The sequence below is a fragment of the Ictalurus punctatus genome, chromosome 14, assembly GCF_001660625.3.
Source record: "Ictalurus punctatus breed USDA103 chromosome 14, Coco_2.0, whole genome shotgun sequence".
NCBI lineage: Eukaryota > Metazoa > Chordata > Actinopteri > Siluriformes > Ictaluridae > Ictalurus > Ictalurus punctatus.
Window position 1 is genome coordinate 114,661 of NC_030429.2, and position 24,431 is coordinate 139,091.

Here is a 24,431-nt window from a genome sequence, read left to right on the forward strand (position 1 = left end):
GTTCGCGCGTGTTCTGAACCTGTTTTGCATTACGCCCTTGCATTGCGCAAGCGTGTTCGATGAATGCCAATGTGCTTTCTTGCTCATCTGAATAGAGTTCCCTCTGCATTTCGACACAGTTTCATAACAGGCTTCAAGTTGCACAGGTTAAACCCCGGTGTAGTTCAAGTCCAGTGTCATTATCTCTTGGCCATCAGAGGAAGGGAGCATGAGTCATGACTGAAGAGCATTTGCTTGGTTCATTTATGTTGTGATGGTTTATGTTGTGATGGTTTATGTAATGACTTATGAGCCAAGTCTTAAGAGCATTGCTTGGTTCATTTATGTTGTGATGGTTTATGTAATGACTTATGAGGCAAGACTTAAGAGCATTCGCTTGGTTCATTTATGTTGTGATGGTTTATGCTCTGATGCTTCACGTAATGACTTATGAGGCAAGACTTAAGAGCATTTGCTTGGTTCATTCATGTTGTGATGGTTTCTGTTTCGATCGTTTCAATGTGCCAACCTTGTTTCCGAGCCGTGACAGCGATTGAGCATGAGACAAGCTTAACAGCGACTCCAAGGCTTATTTACGGGCTGTTCGCGCGTGTTCTGAACCTGTTTTGCATTACGCCCTTGCATTGCGCAAGCGTGTTCGATGAATGCCAATGTGCTTTCTTGCTCATCTGAATAGAGTTCCCTCTGCATTTCGACACAGTTTCATAACAGGCTTCAAGTTGCACAGGTTAAACCCCGGTGTAGTTCAAGTCCAGTGTCATTATCTCTTGGCCATCAGAGGAAGGGAGCATGAGTCATGACTGAAGAGCATTTGCTTGGTTCATTTATGTTGTGATGGTTTATGTTGTGATGGTTTATGTAATGACTTATGAGCCAAGTCTTAAGAGCATTGCTTGGTTCATTTATGTTGTGATGGTTTATGTAATGACTTATGAGGCAAGACTTAAGAGCATTCGCTTGGTTCATTTATGTTGTGATGGTTTATGCTCTGATGCTTCACGTAATGACTTATGAGGCAAGACTTAAGAGCATTTGCTTGGTTCATTCATGTTGTGATGGTTTCTGTTTTGATCGTTTCAATGTGCCAACCTTGTTTCCGAGCCGTGACAGCGATTGAGCATGAGACAAGGCTTAACAGGGACTCCAAGGCTTATTTACGGGCTGTTCGCGCGTGTTCTGAACCTGTTTTGCATTACGCCCTTGCATTGCGCAAGCGTGTTCGATGAATGCCAATGTGCTTTCTTGCTCATCTGAATAGAGTTCCCTCTGCATTTCGACACAGTTTCATAACAGGCTTCAAGTTGCACAGGTTAAACCCCGGTGTAGTTCAAGTCCAGTGCCATTATCTCTTGGCCATCAGAGGAAGGGAGCATGAGTCATGACTGAAGAGCATTTGCTTGGTTCATTTATGTTGTGATGGTTTATGTTGTGATGGTTTATGTAATGACTTATGAGCCAAGTCTTAAGAGCATTGCTTGGTTCATTTATGTTGTGATGGTTTATGTAATGACTTATGAGGCAAGACTTAAGAGCATTCGCTTGGTTCATTCATGTTGTGATGGTTTATGCTCTGATGCTTCACGTAATGACTTATGAGGCAAGACTTAAGAGCATTTGCTTGGTTCATTCATGTTGTGATGGTTTCTGTTTCGATCGTTTCAATGTGCCAACCTTGTTTCCGAGCCGTGACAGCGATTGAGCATGAGACAAGCTTAACAGCGACTCCAAGGCTTATTGACGGGCTGTTCGGGCGTGTTGTCAACCTTCCAAAGTGTCATTCACCTTCTCACCCTCCGCCATGCTTTCCTCGTTAGTATAGTGGACAGTATCTCCGCCTGTCACGCGGAAGACCGGGGTTCGATTCCCCGACGGGGAGTCTCTTTTGCCTTACGCCCCACTGTTTGAATGCCACGGGGCTTGTTTGCTCAGCCGACTGCGATTCTGTATGCCGTCAGCCATAGTTTCCATGCGACACATATACTCTACTTTTTCACATTTTTATGCTATTACCACACCAGATTAGATCACTCCGCTAAGAGACAGCTCTCCCGCTGCATGTGGCTGTATTACACAGGGGAGAACAATACATTCTTCACCACAGGCTGCACGTCGTTATAAGTTTTGGGACACTGTGCCATGAACAAAGCAGCCCTTGCAGGTTGATTTAACGTGTTGCCAATTAAACAGTCTGTATGTGCCACTTGCTTTAAATAAACAGCAGGAGATTGAGCACCAGTGACTTGACACCTACAGCCGACAACGCTACAAGCAGGGTTCATACCTGCACGAGAAAACCACGTTGGATTTAGAGTACGAGGCCTTAACGTGATTTAAGGAAACACTAGGCTTTCTACCGGAGCGGACGGACGTGTTTGTCCGTGTTAGACCCTTCTTCAGCCACAACTTTGCAGTCTCGTTTATATTCTCAGGTTTCCGCACGTGGACGCCCTCATCAGTACATTTATTTCACTCAAGTGAATAGAGCCTTTACTAGTTTACATGAACACATTCGGACGACGTACTTTTTACGTCAAAGCATTTTCCAGGATAGAAAATTTGTTTTGCGCAAGCGTGTTCGATGAATGCCAATGTGCTTTCTTGCTCATCTGAATAGAGTTCCCTCTGCATTACGACACAGTTTCATAACAGGCTTCAAGTTGCACAGGTGAAACCCCGGTGTAGTTCAAGTCCAGTGTCCTTTCCTCTCTGCAGTCGGGAAGATAGTGCCCACGAGTTAGTTGACACAGACAGTTGACATGCGTTGAGCAGGCATCGAGTTGCGTAGGGGAGACCCCAGTGCATTCCAAGTCCAGTGTCATTTTCTCTTGGCCATCAGAGTAAGGCAGCGTGATCCAAGACGTAAGAGCATTTCCTTGGTTCAGTTATGTTCTGATGGTTTATGTTGTGATGGTTTATGTAATGACTCATGAGCCAAGACTCAAGAGCATTGCTTGGTTCATTTATGTTGTGATGGTTTATGTTGTGATGGTTTATGTAATGACTTATGAGCCAAGACTTAAGAGCATTCGCTTGGTTCATTTATGTTGTGATGGTTTATGCTCTGATGCTTCATGTAATGACTTATGAGGCAAGACTTAAGAGCATTTGCTTGGTTCATTCATGTTGTGATGGTTTCTGTTTTGATCGTTTCAATGTGCCAACCTTGTTTCCGAGCCGTGACAGCGATTGAGCATGAGACAAGGCTTAACAGGGACTCCAAGGCTTATTTACGGGCTGTTCGCGCGTGTTCTGAACCTGTTTTGCATTACGCCCTTGCATTGCGCAAGCGTGTTCGATGAATGCCAATGTGCTTTCTTGCTCATCTGAATAGAGTTCCCTCTGCATTTCGACACAGTTTCATAACAGGCTTCAAGTTGCACAGGTTAAACCCCGGTGTAGTTCAAGTCCAGTGTCATTATCTCTTGGCCATCAGAGGAAGGGAGCATGAGTCATGACTGAAGAGCATTTGCTTGGTTCATTTATGTTGTGATGGTTTATGTTGTGATGGTTTATGTAATGACTTATGAGCCAAGTCTTAAGAGCATTGCTTGGTTCATTTATGTTGTGATGGTTTATGTAATGACTTATGAGGCAAGACTTAAGAGCATTCGCTTGGTTCATTTATGTTGTGATGGTTTATGCTCTGATGCTTCACGTAATGACTTATGAGGCAAGACTTAAGAGCATTTGCTTGGTTCATTCATGTTGTGATGGTTTCTGTTTCGATCGTTTCAATGTGCCAACCTTGTTTCCGAGCCGTGACAGCGATTGAGCATGAGACAAGCTTAACAGCGACTCCAAGGCTTATTTACGGGCTGTTCGCGCGTGTTCTGAACCTGTTTTGCATTACGCCCTTGCATTGCGCAAGCGTGTTCGATGAATGCCAATGTGCTTTCTTGTTCATCTGAATAGAGTTCCCTCTGCATTTCGACACAGTTTCATAACAGGCTTCAAGTTGCACAGGTTAAACCCCGGTGTAGTTCAAGTCCAGTGTCATTATCTCTTGGCCATCAGAGGAAGGGAGCATGAGTCATGACTGAAGAGCATTTGCTTGGTTCATTTATGTTGTGATGGTTTATGTTGTGATGGTTTATGTAATGACTTATGAGCCAAGTCTTAAGAGCATTGCTTGGTTCATTTATGTTGTGATGGTTTATGTAATGACTTATGAGGCAAGACTTAAGAGCATTCGCTTGGTTCATTTATGTTGTGATGGTTTATGCTCTGATGCTTCACGTAATGACTTATGAGGCAAGACTTAAGAGCATTTGCTTGGTTCATTCATGTTGTGATGGTTTCTGTTTCGATCGTTTCAATGTGCCAACCTTGTTTCCGAGCCGTGACAGCGATTGAGCATGAGACAAGGCTTAACAGGGACTCCAAGGCTTATTTACGGGCTGTTCGCGCGTGTTCTGAACCTGTTTTGCATTACGCCCTTGCATTGCGCAAGCGTGTTCGATGAATGCCAATGTGCTTTCTTGCTCATCTGAATAGAGTTCCCTCTGCATTACGACGCAGTTTCATAACAGGCTTCAAGTTGCACAGGTTAAACCCCGGTGTAGTTCAAGTCCAGTGCCATTATCTCTTGGCCATCAGAGGAAGGGAGCATGAGTCATGACTGAAGAGCATTTGCTTGGTTCATTTATGTTGTGATGGTTTATGTTGTGATGGTTTATGTAATGACTTATGAGACAAGTCTTAAGAGCATTGCTTGGTTCATTTATGTTGTGATGGTTTATGTAATGACTTATGAGGCAAGACTTAAGAGCATTCGCTTGGTTCATTCATGTTGTGATGGTTTATGCTCTGATGCTTCACGTAATGACTTATGAGGCAAGACTTAAGAGCATTTGCTTGGTTCATTCATGTTGTGATGGTTTCTGTTTCGATCGTTTCAATGTGCCAACCTTGTTTCCGAGCCGTGACAGCGATTGAGCATGAGACAAGCTTAACAGCGACTCCAAGGCTTATTGACGGGCTGTTCGGGCGTGTTGTCAACCTTCAAAAGTGTCATTCACCTTCTCACCCTCCGCCATGCTTTCCTCGTTAGTATAGTGGACAGTATCTCCGCCTGTCACGCGGAAGACCGGGGTTCGATTCCCCGACGGGGAGTCTCTTTTGCCTTACGCCCCACTGTTTGAATGCCACGGGGCTTGTTTGCTCAGCCGACTGCGATTCTGTATGCCGTCAGCCATAGTTTCCATGCGACACATATACTCTACTTTTTCACATTTTTATGCTATTACCACACCAGATTAGATCACTCCGCTAAGAGACAGCTCTCCCGCTGCATGTGGCTGTATTACACAGGGGAGAACAATACATTCTTCACCACAGGCTGCACGTCGTTATAAGTTTTGGGACACTGTGCCATGAACAAAGCAGCCCTTGCAGGTTGATTTAACGTGTTGCCAATTAAACAGTCTGTATGTGCCACTTGCTTTAAATAAACAGCAGGAGATTGAGCACCAGTGACTTGACACCTACAGCCGACAACGCTACAAGCAGGGTTCATACCTGCACGAGAAAACCACGTTGGATTTAGAGTACGAGGCCTTAACGTGATTTAAGGAAACACTAGGCTTTCTACCGGAGCGGACGGACGTGTTTGTCCGTGTTAGACCCTTCTTCAGCCACAACTTTGCAGTCTCGTTTATATTCTCAGGTTTCCGCACGTGGACGCCCTCATCAGTACATTTATTTCACTCAAGTGAATAGAGCCTTTACTAGTTTACATGAACACATTCGGACGACGTACTTTACGTCAAAGCATTTTCCAGGATAGAAAATTTGTTTTGCGCAAGCGTGTTCGATGAATGCCAATGTGCTTTCTTGCTCATCTGAATAGAGTTCCCTCTGCATTACGACGCAGTTTCATAACAGGCTTCAAGTTGCACAGGTGAAACCCCGGTGTAGTTCAAGTCCAGTGTCCTTTCCTCTCTGCAGTCGGGAAGATAGTGCCCACGAGTTAGTTGACACAGACAGTTGACATGCGTTGAGCAGGCATCGAGTTGCGTAGGGGAGACCCCAGTGCATTCCAAGTCCAGTGTCATTTTCTCTTGGCCATCAGAGTAAGGCAGCGTGATCCAAGACGTAAGAGCATTTCCTTGGTTCAGTTATGTTCTGATGGTTTATGTTGTGATGGTTTATGTAATGACTCATGAGCCAAGACTCAAGAGCATTGCTTGGTTCATTTATGTTGTGATGGTTTATGTTGTGATGGTTTATGTAATGACTTATGAGCCAAGACTTAAGAGCATTCGCTTGGTTCATTTATGTTGTGATGGTTTATGCTCTGATGCTTCATGTAATGACTTATGAGGCAAGACTTAAGAGCATTTGCTTGGTTCATTCATGTTGTGATGGTTTCTGTTTTGATCGTTTCAATGTGCCAACCTTGTTTCCGAGCCGTGACAGCGATTGAGCATGAGACAAGGCTTAACAGGGACTCCAAGGCTTATTTACGGGCTGTTCGCGCGTGTTCTGAACCTGTTTTGCATTACGCCCTTGCATTGCGCAAGCGTGTTCGATGAATGCCAATGTGCTTTCTTGCTCATCTGAATAGAGTTCCCTCTGCATTTCGACACAGTTTCATAACAGGCTTCAAGTTGCACAGGTTAAACCCCGGTGTAGTTCAAGTCCAGTGTCATTATCTCTTGGCCATCAGAGGAAGGGAGCATGAGTCATGACTGAAGAGCATTTGCTTGGTTCATTTATGTTGTGATGGTTTATGTTGTGATGGTTTATGTAATGACTTATGAGCCAAGTCTTAAGAGCATTGCTTGGTTCATTTATGTTGTGATGGTTTATGTAATGACTTATGAGGCAAGACTTAAGAGCATTCGCTTGGTTCATTTATGTTGTGATGGTTTATGCTCTGATGCTTCACGTAATGACTTATGAGGCAAGACTTAAGAGCATTTGCTTGGTTCATTCATGTTGTGATGGTTTCTGTTTCGATCGTTTCAATGTGCCAACCTTGTTTCCGAGCCGTGACAGCGATTGAGCATGAGACAAGGCTTAACAGGGACTCCAAGGCTTATTTACGGGCTGTTCGCGCGTGTTCTGAACCTGTTTTGCATTACGCCCTTGCATTGCGCAAGCGTGTTCGATGAATGCCAATGTGCTTTCTTGCTCATCTGAATAGAGTTCCCTCTGCATTTCGACACAGTTTCATAACAGGCTTCAAGTTGCACAGGTTAAACCCCGGTGTAGTTCAAGTCCAGTGCCATTATCTCTTGGCCATCAGAGGAAGGGAGCATGAGTCATGACTGAAGAGCATTTGCTTGGTTCATTTATGTTGTGATGGTTTATGTTGTGATGGTTTATGTAATGACTTATGAGCCAAGTCTTAAGAGCATTGCTTGGTTCATTTATGTTGTGATGGTTTATGTAATGACTTATGAGGCAAGACTTAAGAGCATTCGCTTGGTTCATTCATGTTGTGATGGTTTATGCTCTGATGCTTCACGTAATGACTTATGAGGCAAGACTTAAGAGCATTTGCTTGGTTCATTCATGTTGTGATGGTTTCTGTTTCGATCGTTTCAATGTGCCAACCTTGTTTCCGAGCCGTGACAGCGATTGAGCATGAGACAAGCTTAACAGCGACTCCAAGGCTTATTGACGGGCTGTTCGGGCGTGTTGTCAACCTTCCAAAGTGTCATTCACCTTCTCACCCTCCGCCATGCTTTCCTCGTTAGTATAGTGGACAGTATCTCCGCCTGTCACGCGGAAGACCGGGGTTCGATTCCCCGACGGGGAGTCTCTTTTGCCTTACGCCCCACTGTTTGAATGCCACGGGGCTTGTTTGCTCAGCCGACTGCGATTCTGTATGCCGTCAGCCATAGTTTCCATGCGACACATATACTCTACTTTTTCACATTTTTATGCTATTACCACACCAGATTAGATCACTCCGCTAAGAGACAGCTCTCCCGCTGCATGTGGCTGTATTCCACAGGGGAGAACAATACATTCTTCACCACAGGCTGCACGTCGTTATAAGTTTTGGGACACTGTGCCATGAACAAAGCAGCCCTTGCAGGTTGATTTAACGTGTTGCCAATTAAACAGTCTGTATGTGCCACTTGCTTTAAATAAACAGCAGGAGATTGAGCACCAGTGACTTGACACCTACAGCCGACAACGCTACAAGCAGGGTTCATACCTGCACGAGAAAACCACGTTGGATTTAGAGTACGAGGCCTTAACGTGATTTAAGGAAACACTAGGCTTTCTACCGGAGCGGACGGACGTGTTTGTCCGTGTTAGACCCTTCTTCAGCCACAACTTTGCAGTCTCGTTTATATTCTCAGGTTTCCGCACGTGGACGCCCTCATCAGTACATTTATTTCACTCAAGTGAATAGAGCCTTTACTAGTTTACATGAACACATTCGGACGACGTACTTTACGTCAAAGCATTTTCCAGGATAGAAAATTTGTTTTGCGCAAGCGTGTTCGATGAATGCCAATGTGCTTTCTTGCTCATCTGAATAGAGTTCCCTCTGCATTACGACGCAGTTTCATAACAGGCTTCAAGTTGCACAGGTGAAACCCCGGTGTAGTTCAAGTCCAGTGTCCTTTCCTCTCTGCAGTCGGGAAGATAGTGCCCACGAGTTAGTTGACACAGACAGTTGACATGCGTTGAGCAGGCATCGAGTTGCGTAGGGGAGACCCCAGTGCATTCCAAGTCCAGTGTCATTTTCTCTTGGCCATCAGAGTAAGGCAGCGTGATCCAAGACGTAAGAGCATTTCCTTGGTTCAGTTATGTTCTGATGGTTTATGTTGTGATGGTTTATGTAATGACTCATGAGCCAAGACTCAAGAGCATTGCTTGGTTCATTTATGTTGTGATGGTTTATGTTGTGATGGTTTATGTAATGACTTATGAGCCAAGACTTAAGAGCATTCGCTTGGTTCATTTATGTTGTGATGGTTTATGCTCTGATGCTTCATGTAATGACTTATGAGGCAAGACTTAAGAGCATTTGCTTGGTTCATTCATGTTGTGATGGTTTCTGTTTTGATCGTTTCAATGTGCCAACCTTGTTTCCGAGCCGTGACAGCGATTGAGCATGAGACAAGGCTTAACAGGGACTCCAAGGCTTATTTACGGGCTGTTCGCGCGTGTTCTGAACCTGTTTTGCATTACGCCCTTGCATTGCGCAAGCGTGTTCGATGAATGCCAATGTGCTTTCTTGCTCATCTGAATAGAGTTCCCTCTGCATTTCGACACAGTTTCATAACAGGCTTCAAGTTGCACAGGTTAAACCCCGGTGTAGTTCAAGTCCAGTGTCATTATCTCTTGGCCATCAGAGGAAGGGAGCATGAGTCATGACTGAAGAGCATTTGCTTGGTTCATTTATGTTGTGATGGTTTATGTTGTGATGGTTTATGTAATGACTTATGAGCCAAGTCTTAAGAGCATTGCTTGGTTCATTTATGTTGTGATGGTTTATGTAATGACTTATGAGGCAAGACCTAAGAGCATTCGCTTGGTTCATTCATGTTGTGATGGTTTATGCTCTGATGCTTCACGTAATGACTTATGAGGCAAGACTTAAGAGCATTTGCTTGGTTCATTCATGTTGTGATGGTTTCTGTTTCGATCGTTTCAATGTGCCAACCTTGTTTCCGAGCCGTGACAGCGATTGAGCATGAGACAAGGCTTAACAGGGACTCCAAGGCTTATTTACGGGCTGTTCGGGCGTGTTGTCAACCTTCCAAAGTGTCGTTCGCCTTCTCACCCGCCGCCACGCTTTCCTCGTTAGTATAGTGGACAGTATCTCCGCCTGTCACGCGGAAGACCGGGGTTCGATTCCCCGACGGGGAGTCTCTTTTGCCTTACGCCCCACTGTATGAATGCCACGGGGCTTGTTTGCTCAGCCGACTGCGATTCTGTATGCCGTCAGCCACAGTTTCCATGCGACACATATACTCTACTTTTTCACATTTTTATGCTATTACCACACCAGATTAGATCACTCCGCTAAGAGACAGCTCTCCCGCTGCATGTGGCTGTATTCCACAGGGGAGAACAATACATTCTTCACCACAGGCTGCACGTCGTTATAAGTTTTGGGACACTGTGCCATGAACAAAGCAGGCCTTGCAAGTGGATTTAACGTGTTGCCAATTAAACAGTCTGTATGTGCCACTTGCTTTAAATAAACAGCAGGAGATTGAGCACCAGTGACTTGACACCTACAGCCGACAACGCTACAAGCAGGGTTCATACCTGCACGAGAAAACCACGTTGGATTTAGAGTACGAGGCCTTAACGTGATTTAAGGAAACACTAGGCTTTCTACCGGAGCGGACGGACGTGTTTGTCCGTGTTAGACCCTTCTTCAGCCACAACTTTGCAGTCTCGTTTATATTCTCAGGTTTCCGCACGTGGACGCCCTCATCAGTACATTTATTTCACTCAAGTGAATAGAGCCTTTACTAGTTTACATGAACACATTCGGACGACGTACTTTACGTCAAAGCATTTTCCAGGATAGAAAATTTGTTTTGCGCAAGCGTGTTCGATGAATGCCAATGTGCTTTCTTGCTCATCTGAATAGAGTTCCCTCTGCATTACGACGCAGTTTCATAACAGGCTTCAAGTTGCACAGGTGAAACCCCGGTGTAGTTCAAGTCCAGTGTCCTTTCCTCTCTGCAGTCGGGAAGATAGTGCCCACGAGTTAGTTGACGCAGACAGTTGACATGCGTTGAGCAGGCATCGAGTTGCGTAGGGGAGACCCCAGTGCATTCCAAGTCCAGTGTCATTTTCTCTTGGCCATCAGAGTAAGGCAGCGTGATCCAAGACGTAAGAGCATTTCCTTGGTTCAGTTATGTTCTGATGGTTTATGTTGTGATGGTTTATGTAATGACTCATGAGCCAAGACTCAAGAGCATTGCTTGGTTCATTTATGTTGTGATGGTTTATGTTGTGATGGTTTATGTAATGACTTATGAGCCAAGACTTAAGAGCATTCGCTTGGTTCATTTATGTTGTGATGGTTTATGCTCTGATGCTTCATGTAATGACTTATGAGGCAAGACTTAAGAGCATTTGCTTGGTTCATTCATGTTGTGATGGTTTCTGTTTTGATCGTTTCAATGTGCCAACCTTGTTTCCGAGCCGTGACAGCGATTGAGCATGAGACAAGGCTTAACAGGGACTCCAAGGCTTATTTACGGGCTGTTCGCGCGTGTTCTGAACCTGTTTTGCATTACGCCCTTGCATTGCGCAAGCGTGTTCGATGAATGCCAATGTGCTTTCTTGCTCATCTGAATAGAGTTCCCTCTGCATTTCGACACAGTTTCATAACAGGCTTCAAGTTGCACAGGTTAAACCCCGGTGTAGTTCAAGTCCAGTGTCATTATCTCTTGGCCATCAGAGGAAGGGAGCATGAGTCATGACTGAAGAGCATTTGCTTGGTTCATTTATGTTGTGATGGTTTATGTTGTGATGGTTTATGTAATGACTTATGAGCCAAGTCTTAAGAGCATTGCTTGGTTCATTTATGTTGTGATGGTTTATGTAATGACTTATGAGGCAAGACTTAAGAGCATTCGCTTGGTTCATTTATGTTGTGATGGTTTATGCTCTGATGCTTCACGTAATGACTTATGAGGCAAGACTTAAGAGCATTTGCTTGGTTCATTCATGTTGTGATGGTTTCTGTTTCGATCGTTTCAATGTGCCAACCTTGTTTCCGAGCCGTGACAGCGATTGAGCATGAGACAAGGCTTAACAGGGACTCCAAGGCTTATTTACGGGCTGTTCGGGCGTGTTGTCAACCTTCCAAAGTGTCGTTCGCCTTCTCACCCGCCGCCACGCTTTCCTCGTTAGTATAGTGGACAGTATCTCCGCCTGTCACGCGGAAGACCGGGGTTCGATTCCCCGACGGGGAGTCTCTTTTGCCTTACGCCCCACTGTATGAATGCCACGGGGCTTGTTTGCTCAGCCGACTGCGATTCTGTATGCCGTCAGCCACAGTTTCCATGCGACACATATACTCTACTTTTTCACATTTTTATGCTATTACCACACCAGATTAGATCACTCCGCTAAGAGACAGCTCTCCCGCTGCATGTGGCTGTATTCCACAGGGGAGAACAATACATTCTTCACCACAGGCTGCACGTCGTTATAAGTTTTGGGACACTGTGCCATGAACAAAGCAGGCCTTGCAAGTGGATTTAACGTGTTGCCAATTAAACAGTCTGTATGTGCCACTTGCTTTAAATAAACAGCAGGAGATTGAGCACCAGTGACTTGACACCTACAGCCGACAACGCTACAAGCAGGGTTCATACCTGCACGAGAAAACCCCGTTGGATTTAGAGTACGAGGCCTTAACGTGATTTAAGGAAACACTAGGCTTTCTACCGGAGCGGACGGACGTGTTTGTCCGTGTTAGACCCTTCTTCAGCCACAACTTTGCAGTCTCGTTTATATTCTCAGGTTTCCGCACGTGGACGCCCTCATCAGTACATTTATTTCACTCAAGTGAATAGAGCCTTTACTAGTTTACATGAACACATTCGGACGACGTACTTTACGTCAAAGCATTTTCCAGGATAGAAAATTTGTTTTGCGCAAGCGTGTTCGATGAATGCCAATGTGCTTTCTTGCTCATCTGAATAGAGTTCCCTCTGCATTACGACGCAGTTTCATAACAGGCTTCAAGTTGCACAGGTGAAACCCCGGTGTAGTTCAAGTCCAGTGTCCTTTCCTCTCTGCAGTCGGGAAGATAGTGCCCACGAGTTAGTTGACACAGACAGTTGACATGCGTTGAGCAGGCATCGAGTTGCGTAGGGGAGACCCCAGTGCATTCCAAGTCCAGTGTCATTTTCTCTTGGCCATCAGAGTAAGGCAGCGTGATCCAAGACGTAAGAGCATTTCCTTGGTTCAGTTATGTTCTGATGGTTTATGTTGTGATGGTTTATGTAATGACTCATGAGCCAAGACTCAAGAGCATTGCTTGGTTCATTTATGTTGTGATGGTTTATGTTGTGATGGTTTATGTAATGACTTATGAGCCAAGACTTAAGAGCATTCGCTTGGTTCATTTATGTTGTGATGGTTTATGCTCTGATGCTTCATGTAATGACTTATGAGGCAAGACTTAAGAGCATTTGCTTGGTTCATTTATGTTGTGATGGTTTCTGTTTTGATCGTTTCAATGTGCCAACCTTGTTTCCGAGCCGTGACAGCGATTGAGCATGAGACAAGGCTTAACAGGGACTCCAAGGCTTATTTACGGGCTGTTCGCGCGTGTTCTGAACCTGTTTTGCATTACGCCCTTGCATTGCGCAAGCGTGTTCGATGAATGCCAATGTGCTTTCTTGCTCATCTGAATAGAGTTCCCTCTGCATTTCGACACAGTTTCATAACAGGCTTCAAGTTGCACAGGTTAAACCCCGGTGTAGTTCAAGTCCAGTGCCATTATCTCTTGGCCATCAGAGGAAGGGAGCATGAGTCATGACTGAAGAGCATTTGCTTGGTTCATTTATGTTGTGATGGTTTATGTTGTGATGGTTTATGTAATGACTTATGAGCCAAGTCTTAAGAGCATTGCTTGGTTCATTTATGTTGTGATGGTTTATGTAATGACTTATGAGGCAAGACTTAAGAGCATTCGCTTGGTTCATTCATGTTGTGATGGTTTATGCTCTGATGCTTCACGTAATGACTTATGAGGCAAGACTTAAGAGCATTTGCTTGGTTCATTCATGTTGTGATGGTTTCTGTTTCGATCGTTTCAATGTGCCAACCTTGTTTCCGAGCCGTGACAGCGATTGAGCATGAGACAAGCTTAACAGCGACTCCAAGGCTTATTGACGGGCTGTTCGGGCGTGTTGTCAACCTTCCAAAGTGTCATTCACCTTCTCACCCTTCGCCATGCTTTCCTCGTTAGTATAGTGGACAGTATCTCCGCCTGTCACGCGGAAGACCGGGGTTCGATTCCCCGACGGGGAGTCTCTTTTGCCTTACGCCCCACTGTATGAATGCCACGGGGCTTGTTTGCTCAGCCGACTGCGATTCTGTATGCCGTCAGCCATAGTTTCCATGCGACACATATACTCTACTTTTTCACATTTTTATGCTATTACCACACCAGATTAGATCACTCCGCTAAGAGACAAGCTCTCCCGCTTCATGTGGCTGTATTACACAGGGGAGAACAATACATTCTTCACCACAGGCTGCACGTCGTTATAAGTTTTGGGACACTGTGCCATGAACAAAGCAGGCCTTGCAGGTTGATTTAACGTGTTGCCAATTAAACAGTCTGTATGTGCCACTTGCGTTAAATAAACAGCAGGAGATTGAGCACCAGTGACTTGACACCTACAGCCGACAACGCTACAAGCAGGGTTCATACCTGCACGAGAAAACCACGTTGGATTTAGAGTACGAGGCCTTAACGTGATTTAAGGAAACACTAGGCTTTCTACCGGAGCGGACGGACGTGTTTGTCCGTGTTAGACCCTTCTTCAGCCACAACTTTGCAGTCTCGTTTATATTCTCAGGTTTCCGCACGTGGACGCCCTCATCAGTACATTTATTTCACTCAAGTGAATAGAGCCTTTACTAGTTTACATGAACACATTCGGACGACGTACTTTACGTCAAAGCATTTTCCAGGATAGAAAATTTGTTTTGCGCAAGCGTGTTCGATGAATGCCAATGTGCTTTCTTGCTCATCTGAATAGAGTTCCCTCTGCATTACGACGCAGTTTCATAACAGGCTTCAAGTTGCACAGGTGAAACCCCGGTGTAGTTCAAGTCCAGTGTCCTTTCCTCTCTGCAGTCGGGAAGATAGTGCCCACGAGTTAGTTGACACAGACAGTTGACATGCGTTGAGCAGGCATCGAGTTGCGTAGGGGAGACCCCAGTGCATTCCAAGTCCAGTGTCATTTTCTCTTGGCCATCAGAGTAAGGCAGCGTGATCCAAGACGTAAGAGCATTTCCTTGGTTCAGTTATGTTCTGATGGTTTATGTTGTGATGGTTTATGTAATGACTCATGAGCCAAGACTCAAGAGCATTGCTTGGTTCATTTATGTTGTGATGGTTTATGTTGTGATGGTTTATGTAATGACTTATGAGCCAAGACTTAAGAGCATTCGCTTGGTTCATTTATGTTGTGATGGTTTATGCTCTGATGCTTCATGTAATGACTTATGAGGCAAGACTTAAGAGCATTTGCTTGGTTCATTCATGTTGTGATGGTTTCTGTTTTGATCGTTTCAATGTGCCAACCTTGTTTCCGAGCCGTGACAGCGATTGAGCATGAGACAAGGCTTAACAGGGACTCCAAGGCTTATTTACGGGCTGTTCGCGCGTGTTCTGAACCTGTTTTGCATTACGCCCTTGCATTGCGCAAGCGTGTTCGATGAATGCCAATGTGCTTTCTTGCTCATCTGAATAGAGTTCCCTCTGCATTTCGACACAGTTTCATAACAGGCTTCAAGTTGCACAGGTTAAACCCCGGTGTAGTTCAAGTCCAGTGTCATTATCTCTTGGCCATCAGAGGAAGGGAGCATGAGTCATGACTGAAGAGCATTTGCTTGGTTAATTTATGTTGTGATGGTTTATGTTGTGATGGTTTATGTAATGACTTATGAGCCAAGTCTTAAGAGCATTGCTTGGTTCATTTATGTTGTGATGGTTTATGTAATGACTTATGAGGCAAGACTTAAGAGCATTCGCTTGGTTCATTTATGTTGTGATGGTTTATGCTCTGATGCTTCACGTAATGACTTATGAGGCAAGACTTAAGAGCATTTGCTTGGTTCATTCATGTTGTGATGGTTTCTGTTTTGATCGTTTCAATGTGCCAACCTTGTTTCCGAGCCGTGACAGCGATTGAGCATGAGACAAGGCTTAACAGGGACTCCAAGGCTTATTTACGGGCTGTTCGCGCGTGTTCTGAACCTGTTTTGCATTACGCCCTTGCATTGCGCAAGCGTGTTCGATGAATGCCAATGTGCTTTCTTGCTCATCTGAATAGAGTTCCCTCTGCATTTCGACACAGTTTCATAACAGGCTTCAAGTTGCACAGGTTAAACCCCGGTGTAGTTCAAGTCCAGTGCCATTATCTCTTGGCCATCAGAGGAAGGGAGCATGAGTCATGACTGAAGAGCATTTGCTTGGTTCATTTATGTTGTGATGGTTTATGTTGTGATGGTTTATGTAATGACTTATGAGCCAAGTCTTAAGAGCATTGCTTGGTTCATTTATGTTGTGATGGTTTATGTAATGACTTATGAGGCAAGACTTAAGAGCATTCGCTTGGTTCATTCATGTTGTGATGGTTTATGCTCTGATGCTTCACGTAATGACTTATGAGGCAAGACTTAAGAGCATTTGCTTGGTTCATTCATGTTGTGATGGTTTCTGTTTCGATCGTTTCAATGTGCCAACCTTGTTTCCGAGCCGTGACAGCGATTGAGCATGAGACAAGCTTAACAGCGACTCCAAGGCTTATTGACGGGCTGTTCGGGCGTGTTGTCAACCTTCCAAAGTGTCATTCACCTTCTCACCCTCCGCCATGCTTTCCTCGTTAGTATAGTGGACAGTATCTCCGCCTGTCACGCGGAAGACCGGGGTTCGATTCCCCGACGGGGAGTCTCTTTTGCCTTACGCCCCACTGTTTGAATGCCACGGGGCTTGTTTGCTCAGCCGACTGCGATTCTGTATGCCGTCAGCCATAGTTTCCATGCGACACATATACTCTACTTTTTCACATTTTTATGCTATTACCACACCAGATTAGATCACTCCGCTAAGAGACAGCTCTCCCGCTGCATGTGGCTGTATTACACAGGGGAGAACAATACATTCTTCACCACAGGCTGCACGTCGTTATAAGTTTTGGGACACTGTGCCATGAACAAAGCAGCCCTTGCAGGTTGATTTAACGTGTTGCCAATTAAACAGTCTGTATGTGCCACTTGCTTTAAATAAACAGCAGGAGATTGAGCACCAGTGACTTGACACCTACAGCCGACAACGCTACAAGCAGGGTTCATACCTGCACGAGAAAACCACGTTGGATTTAGAGTACGAGGCCTTAACGTGATTTAAGGAAACACTAGGCTTTCTACCGGAGCGGACGGACGTGTTTGTCCGTGTTAGACCCTTCTTCAGCCACAACTTTGCAGTCTCGTTTATATTCTCAGGTTTCCGCACGTGGACGCCCTCATCAGTACATTTATTTCACTCAAGTGAATAGAGCCTTTACTAGTTTACATGAACACATTCGGACGACGTACTTTACGTCAAAGCATTTTCCAGGATAGAAAATTTGTTTTGCGCAAGCGTGTTCGATGAATGCCAATGTGCTTTCTTGCTCATCTGAATAGAGTTCCCTCTGCATTACGACACAGTTTCATAACAGGCTTCAAGTTGCACAGGTGAAACCCCGGTGTAGTTCAAGTCCAGTGTCCTTTCCTCTCTGCAGTCGGGAAGATAGTGCCCACGAGTTAGTTGACACAGACAGTTGACATGCGTTGAGCAGGCATCGAGTTGCGTAGGGGAGACCCCAGTGCATTCCAAGTCCAGTGTCATTTTCTCTTGGCCATCAGAGTAAGGCAGCGTGATCCAAGACGTAAGAGCATTTCCTTGGTTCAGTTATGTTCTGATGGTTTATGTTGTGATGGTTTATGTAATGACTCATGAGCCAAGACTCAAGAGCATTGCTTGGTTCATTTATGTTGTGATGGTTTATGTTGTGATGGTTTATGTAATGACTTATGAGCCAAGACTTAAGAGCATTCGCTTGGTTCATTTATGTTGTGATGGTTTATGCTCTGATGCTTCATGTAATGACTTATGAGGCAAGACTTAAGAGCATTTGCTTGGTTCATTCATGTTGTGATGGTTTCTGTTTTGATCGTTTCAATGTGCCAACCTTGTTTCCGAGCCGTGACAGCGATTAAGCATGAGACAAGGCTTAACAGGGACTCCAAGGCTTATTTACGGGCTGTTCGCGCGTGTTCTGAACCTGTTTTGCATTACGCCCTTGCATTGCGCAAGCGTGTTCGATGAATGCCAATGTGCTTTCTTGCTCATCTGAATAGAGTTCCCTCTGCATTTCGACACAGTTTCATAACAGGCTTCAAGTTGCACAGGTTAAACCCCGGTGTAGTTCAAGTCCAGTGTCATTATCTCTTGGCCATCAGAGGAAGGGAGCATGAGTCATGACTGAAGAGCATTTGCTTGGTTCATTTATGTTGTGATGGTTTATGTTGTGATGGTTTATGTAATGACTTATGAGCCAAGTCTTAAGAGCATTGCTTGGTTCATTTATGTTGTGATGGTTTATGTAATGACTTATGAGGCAAGACTTAAGAGCATTCGCTTGGTTCATTTATGTTGTGATGGTTTATGCTCTGATGCTTCACGTAATGACTTATGAGGCAAGACTTAAGAGCATTTGCTTGGTTCATTCATGTTGTGATGGTTTCTGTTTCGATCGTTTCAATGTGCCAACCTTGTTTCCGAGCCGTGACAGCGATTGAGCATGAGACAAGCTTAACAGCGACTCAAGGCTTATTGACGGGCTGTTCGGGCGTGTTGTCAACCTTCCAAAGTGTCATTCACCTTCTCACCCTTCGCCATGCTTTCCTCGTTAGTATAGTGGACAGTATCTCCGCCTGTCACGCGGAAGACCGGGGTTCGATTCCCCGACGGGGAGTCTCTTTTGCCTTACGCCCCACTGTTTGAATGCCACGGGGCTTGTTTGCTCAGCCGACTGCGATTCTGTATGCCGTCAGCCATAGTTTCCATGCGACACATATACTCTACTTTTTCACATTTTTATGCTATTACCACACCAGATTAGATCACTCCGCTAAGAGACAGCTCTCCCGCTGCATGTGGCTGTATTACACAGGGGAGAACAATACATTCTTCACCACAGGCTGCACGTCGTTATAAGTTTTGGGACACTGTGCCATGAACAAAGCAGCCCTTGCAGGTTGATTTAACGTGTTGCCAATTAAACAGTCTGTATGTGCCACTTGCTTTAAATAAACAGCAGGAGATTGAGCACCAGTGACTTGACACCTACAGCCGACAACGCTACAAGCAGGGTTCATACCTGCACGAGAAAACCACGTTGGATTTAGAGTACGAGGCCTTAACGTGATTTAAGGAAACACTAGGCTTTCTACCGGAGCGGACGGACGTGTTTGTCCGTGTTAGACCCTTCTTCAGCCACAACTTTGCAGTCTCGTTTATATTCTCAGGTTTCCGCACGTGGACGCCCTCATCAGTACATTTATTTCACTCAAGTGAATAGAGCCTTTACTAGTTTACATGAACACATTCGGACGACGTACTTTACGTCAAAGCATTTTCCAGGATAGAAAATTTGTTTTGCGCAAGCGTGTTCGATGAATGCCAATGTGCTTTCTTGCTCATCTGAATAGAGTTCCCTCTGCATTACGACACAGTTTCATAACAGGCTTCAAGTTGCACAGGTGAAACCCCGGTGTAGTTCAAGTCCAGTGTCCTTTCCTCTCTGCAGTCGGGAAGATAGTGCCCACGAGTTAGTTGACGCAGACAGTTGACATGCGTTGAGCAGGCATCGAGTTGCGTAGGGGAGACCCCAGTGCATTCCAAGTCCAGTGTCATTTTCTCTTGGCCATCAGAGTAAGGCAGCGTGATCCAAGACGTAAGAGCATTTCCTTGGTTCAGTTATGTTCTGATGGTTTATGTTGTGATGGTTTATGTAATGACTCATGAGCCAAGACTCAAGAGCATTGCTTGGTTCATTTATGTTGTGATGGTTTATGTTGTGATGGTTTATGTAATGACTTATGAGCCAAGACTTAAGAGCATTCGCTTGGTTCATTTATGTTGTGATGGTTTATGCTCTGATGCTTCATGTAATGACTTATGAGGCAAGACTTAAGAGCATTTGCTTGGTTCATTCATGTTGTGATGGTTTCTGTTTTGATCGTTTCAATGTGCCAACCTTGTTTCCGAGCCGTGACAGCGATTAAGCATGAGACAAGGCTTAACAGGGACTCCAAGGCTTATTTACGGGCTGTTCGCGCGTGTTCTGAACCTGTTTTGCATTACGCCCTTGCATTGCGCAAGCGTGTTCGATGAATGCCAATGTGCTTTCTTGCTCATCTGAATAGAGTTCCCTCTGCATTTCGACACAGTTTCATAACAGGCTTCAAGTTGCACAGGTTAAACCCCGGTGTAGTTCAAGTCCAGTGTCATTATCTCTTGGCCATCAGAGGAAGGGAGCATGAGTCATGACTGAAGAGCATTTGCTTGGTTCATTTATGTTGTGATGGTTTATGTTGTGATGGTTTATGTAATGACTTATGAGCCAAGTCTTAAGAGCATTGCTTGGTTCATTTATGTTGTGATGGTTTATGTAATGACTTATGAGGCAAGACTTAAGAGCATTCGCTTGGTTCATTTATGTTGTGATGGTTTATGCTCTGATGCTTCACGTAATGACTTATGAGGCAAGACTTAAGAGCATTTGCTTGGTTCATTCATGTTGTGATGGTTTCTGTTTCGATCGTTTCAATGTGCCAACCTTGTTTCCGAGCCGTGACAGCGATTGAGCATGAGACAAGCTTAACAGCGACTCCAAGGCTTATTTACGGGCTGTTCGCGCGTGTTCTGAACCTGTTTTGCATTACGCCCTTGCATTGCGCAAGCGTGTTCGATGAATGCCAATGTGCTTTCTTGCTCATCTGAATAGAGTTCCCTCTGCATTTCGACACAGTTTCATAACAGGCTTCAAGTTGCACAGGTTAAACCCCGGTGTAGTTCAAGTCCAGTGTCATTATCTCTTGGCCATCAGAGGAAGGGAGCATGAGTCATGACTGAAGAGCATTTGCTTGGTTCATTTATGTTGTGATGGTTTATGTTGTGATGGTTTATGTAATGACTTATGAGCCAAGTCTTAAGAGCATTGCTTGGTTCATTTATGTTGTGATGGTTTATGTAATGACTTATGAGGCAAGACTTAAGAGCATTCGCTTGGTTCATTTATGTTGTGATGGTTTATGCTCTGATGCTTCACGTAATGACTTATGAGGCAAGACTTAAGAGCATTTGCTTGGTTCATTCATGTTGTGATGGTTTCTGTTTCGATCGTTTCAATGTGCCAACCTTGTTTCCGAGCCGTGACAGCGATTGAGCATGAGACAAGGCTTAACAGGGACTGCAAGGCTTATTTACGGGCTGTTCGCGCGTGTTCTGAACCTGTTTTGCATTACGCCCTTGCATTGCGCAAGCGTGTTCGATGAATGCCAATGTGCTTTCTTGCTCATCTGAATAGAGTTCCCTCTGCATTTCGACACAGTTTCATAACAGGCTTCAAGTTGCACAGGTTAAACCCCGGTGTAGTTCAAGTCCAGTGCCATTATCTCTTGGCCATCAGAGGAAGGGAGCATGAGTCATGACTGAAGAGCATTTGCTTGGTTCATTTATGTTGTGATGGTTTATGTTGTGATGGTTTATGTAATGACTTATGAGCCAAGTCTTAAGAGCATTGCTTGGTTCATTTATGTTGTGATGGTTTATGCAATGACTTATGAGGCAAGACTTAAGAGCATTCGCTTGGTTCATTCATGTTGTGATGGTTTATGCTCTGATGCTTCACGTAATGACTTATGAGGCAAGACTTAAGAGCATTTGCTTGGTTCATTCATGTTGTGATGGTTTCTGTTTCGATCGTTTCAATGTGCCAACCTTGTTTCCGAGCCGTGACAGCGATTGAGCATGAGACAAGCTTAACAGCGACTCCAAGGCTTATTGACGGGCTGTTCGGGCGTGTTGTCAACCTTCCAAAGTGTCATTCACCTTCTCACCCTCCGCCATGCTTTCCTCGTTAGCATAGTGGACAGTATCTCCGCCTGTCACGCGGAAGACCGGGGTTCGATTCCCCGACGGGGAGTCTCTTTTGCCTTACGCCCCACTGTTTGAATGCCACGGGGCTTGTTTGCTCAGCCGACTGCGATTCTGTATGCCGTCAGCCATAGTTTCCATGCGACACATATACTCTACTTTTTCACATTTTTATGCTATTACCACACCAGATTAGATCACTCCGCTAAGAGACAGCTCTCCCGCTGCATGTGGCTGTATTACACAGGGGAGAACAATACATTCTTCACCACAGGCTGCACGTCGTTATAAGTTTTGGGACACTGTGCCATGAACAAAGCAGCCCTTGCAGGTTGATTTAACGTGTTGCCAATTAAACAGTCTGTATGTGCCACTTGCTTTAAATAAACAGCAGGAGATTGAGCACCAGTGACTTGACACCTACAGCCGACAACGCTACAAGCAGGGTTCATACCTGCACGAGAAAACCACGTTGGATTTAGAGTACGAGGCCTTAACGTGATTTAAGGAAACACTAGGCTTTCTACCGGAGCGGACGGACGTGTTTGTCCGTGTTAGACCCTTCTTCAGCCACAACTTTGCAGTCTCGTTTATATTCTCAGGTTTCCGCACGTGGACGCCCTCATCAGTACATTTATTTCACTCAAGTGAATAGAGCCTTTACTAGTTTACATGAACACATTCGGACGACGTACTTTACGTCAAAGCATTTTCCAGGATAGAAAATTTGTTTTGCGCAAGCGTGTTCGATGAATGCCAATGTGCTTTCTTGCTCATCTGAATAGAGTTCCCTCTGCATTACGACACAGTTTCATAACAGGCTTCAAGTTGCACAGGTGAAACCCCGGTGTAGTTCAAGTCCAGTGTCCTTTCCTCTCTGCAGTCGGGAAGATAGTGCCCACGAGTTAGTTGACACAGACAGTTGACATGCGTTGAGCAGGCATCGAGTTGCGTAGGGGAGACCCCAGTGCATTCCAAGTCCAGTGTCATTTTCTCTTGGCCATCAGAGTAAGGCAGCGTGATCCAAGACGTAAGAGCATTTCCTTGGTTCAGTTATGTTCTGATGGTTTATGTTGTGATGGTTTATGTAATGACTCATGAGCCAAGACTCAAGAGCATTGCTTGGTTCATTTATGTTGTGATGGTTTATGTTGTGATGGTTTATGTAATGACTTATGAGCCAAGACTTAAGAGCATTCGCTTGGTTCATTTATGTTGTGATGGTTTATGCTCTGATGCTTCATGTAATGACTTATGAGGCAAGACTTAAGAGCATTTGCTTGGTTCATTCATGTTGTGATGGTTTCTGTTTTGATCGTTTCAATGTGCCAACCTTGTTTCCGAGCCGTGACAGCGATTGAGCATGAGACAAGGCTTAACAGGGACTCCAAGGCTTATTTACGGGCTGTTCGCGCGTGTTCTGAACCTGTTTTGCATTACGCCCTTGCATTGCGCAAGCGTGTTCGATGAATGCCAATGTGCTTTCTTGCTCATCTGAATAGAGTTCCCTCTGCATTTCGACACAGTTTCATAACAGGCTTCAAGTTGCACAGGTTAAACCCCGGTGTAGTTCAAGTCCAGTGTCATTATCTCTTGGCCATCAGAGGAAGGGAGCATGAGTCATGACTGAAGAGCATTTGCTTGGTTCATTTATGTTGTGATGGTTTATGTTGTGATGGTTTATGTAATGACTTATGAGCCAAGTCTTAAGAGCATTGCTTGGTTCATTTATGTTGTGATGGTTTATGTAATGACTTATGAGGCAAGACTTAAGAGCATTCGCTTGGTTCATTTATGTTGTGATGGTTTATGCTCTGATGCTTCACGTAATGACTTATGAGGCAAGACTTAAGAGCATTTGCTTGGTTCATTCATGTTGTGATGGTTTCTGTTTTGATCGTTTCAATGTGCCAACCTTGTTTCCGAGCCGTGACAGCGATTGAGCATGAGACAAGGCTTAACAGGGACTCCAAGGCTTATTTACGGGCTGTTCGCGCGTGTTCTGAACCTGTTTTGCATTACGCCCTTGCATTGCGCAAGCGTGTTCGATGAATGCCAATGTGCTTTCTTGCTCATCTGAATAGAGTTCCCTCTGCATTTCGACACAGTTTCATAACAGGCTTCAAGTTGCACAGGTTAAACCCCGGTGTAGTTCAAGTCCAGTGTCATTATCTCTTGGCCATCAGAGGAAGGGAGCATGAGTCATGACTGAAGAGCATTTGCTTGGTTCATTTATGTTGTGATGGTTTATGTTGTGATGGTTTATGTAATGACTTATGAGCCAAGTCTTAAGAGCATTGCTTGGTTCATTTATGTTGTGATGGTTTATGTAATGACTTATGAGGCAAGACTTAAGAGCATTCGCTTGGTTCATTTATGTTGTGATGGTTTATGCTCTGATGCTTCACGTAATGACTTATGAGGCAAGACTTAAGAGCATTTGCTTGGTTCATTCATGTTGTGATGGTTTCTGTTTTGATCGTTTCAATGTGCCAACCTTGTTTCCGAGCCGTGACAGCGATTGAGCATGAGACAAGGCTTA

General features: G+C 44.7%; 9 non-coding genes across 9 annotated transcripts; all 9 read left to right on the plus strand.

The window, feature by feature from the left end:
• Nucleotides 1-1,804: 1,804 nt before the first annotated feature.
• Nucleotides 1,805-1,876, plus strand: trnad-guc (transfer RNA aspartic acid (anticodon GUC)). The gene has a single exon. It is a non-coding gene; the product is annotated as a tRNA-Asp (tRNA).
• A 3,164-nt stretch (nucleotides 1,877-5,040) lies between these two features.
• On the plus strand, nucleotides 5,041-5,112 carry trnad-guc (transfer RNA aspartic acid (anticodon GUC)). The gene has a single exon. It is a non-coding gene; the product is annotated as a tRNA-Asp (tRNA).
• A 2,581-nt stretch (nucleotides 5,113-7,693) lies between these two features.
• trnad-guc (transfer RNA aspartic acid (anticodon GUC)) lies at nucleotides 7,694-7,765 on the plus strand. Its single transcript has one exon. It is a non-coding gene; the product is annotated as a tRNA-Asp (tRNA).
• A 2,000-nt stretch (nucleotides 7,766-9,765) lies between these two features.
• trnad-guc (transfer RNA aspartic acid (anticodon GUC)) lies at nucleotides 9,766-9,837 on the plus strand. Its single transcript has one exon. It is a non-coding gene; the product is annotated as a tRNA-Asp (tRNA).
• A 2,000-nt stretch (nucleotides 9,838-11,837) lies between these two features.
• trnad-guc (transfer RNA aspartic acid (anticodon GUC)) lies at nucleotides 11,838-11,909 on the plus strand. Its single transcript has one exon. It is a non-coding gene; the product is annotated as a tRNA-Asp (tRNA).
• Nucleotides 11,910-13,908: 1,999 nt separating this feature from the next.
• trnad-guc (transfer RNA aspartic acid (anticodon GUC)) lies at nucleotides 13,909-13,980 on the plus strand. Its single transcript has one exon. It is a non-coding gene; the product is annotated as a tRNA-Asp (tRNA).
• Nucleotides 13,981-16,562: 2,582 nt separating this feature from the next.
• Nucleotides 16,563-16,634, plus strand: trnad-guc (transfer RNA aspartic acid (anticodon GUC)). Its single transcript has one exon. It is a non-coding gene; the product is annotated as a tRNA-Asp (tRNA).
• A 1,998-nt stretch (nucleotides 16,635-18,632) lies between these two features.
• Nucleotides 18,633-18,704, plus strand: trnad-guc (transfer RNA aspartic acid (anticodon GUC)). Its single transcript has one exon. It is a non-coding gene; the product is annotated as a tRNA-Asp (tRNA).
• Nucleotides 18,705-21,866: 3,162 nt separating this feature from the next.
• trnad-guc (transfer RNA aspartic acid (anticodon GUC)) lies at nucleotides 21,867-21,938 on the plus strand. The gene has a single exon. It is a non-coding gene; the product is annotated as a tRNA-Asp (tRNA).
• Nucleotides 21,939-24,431: the final 2,493 nt, after the last annotated feature.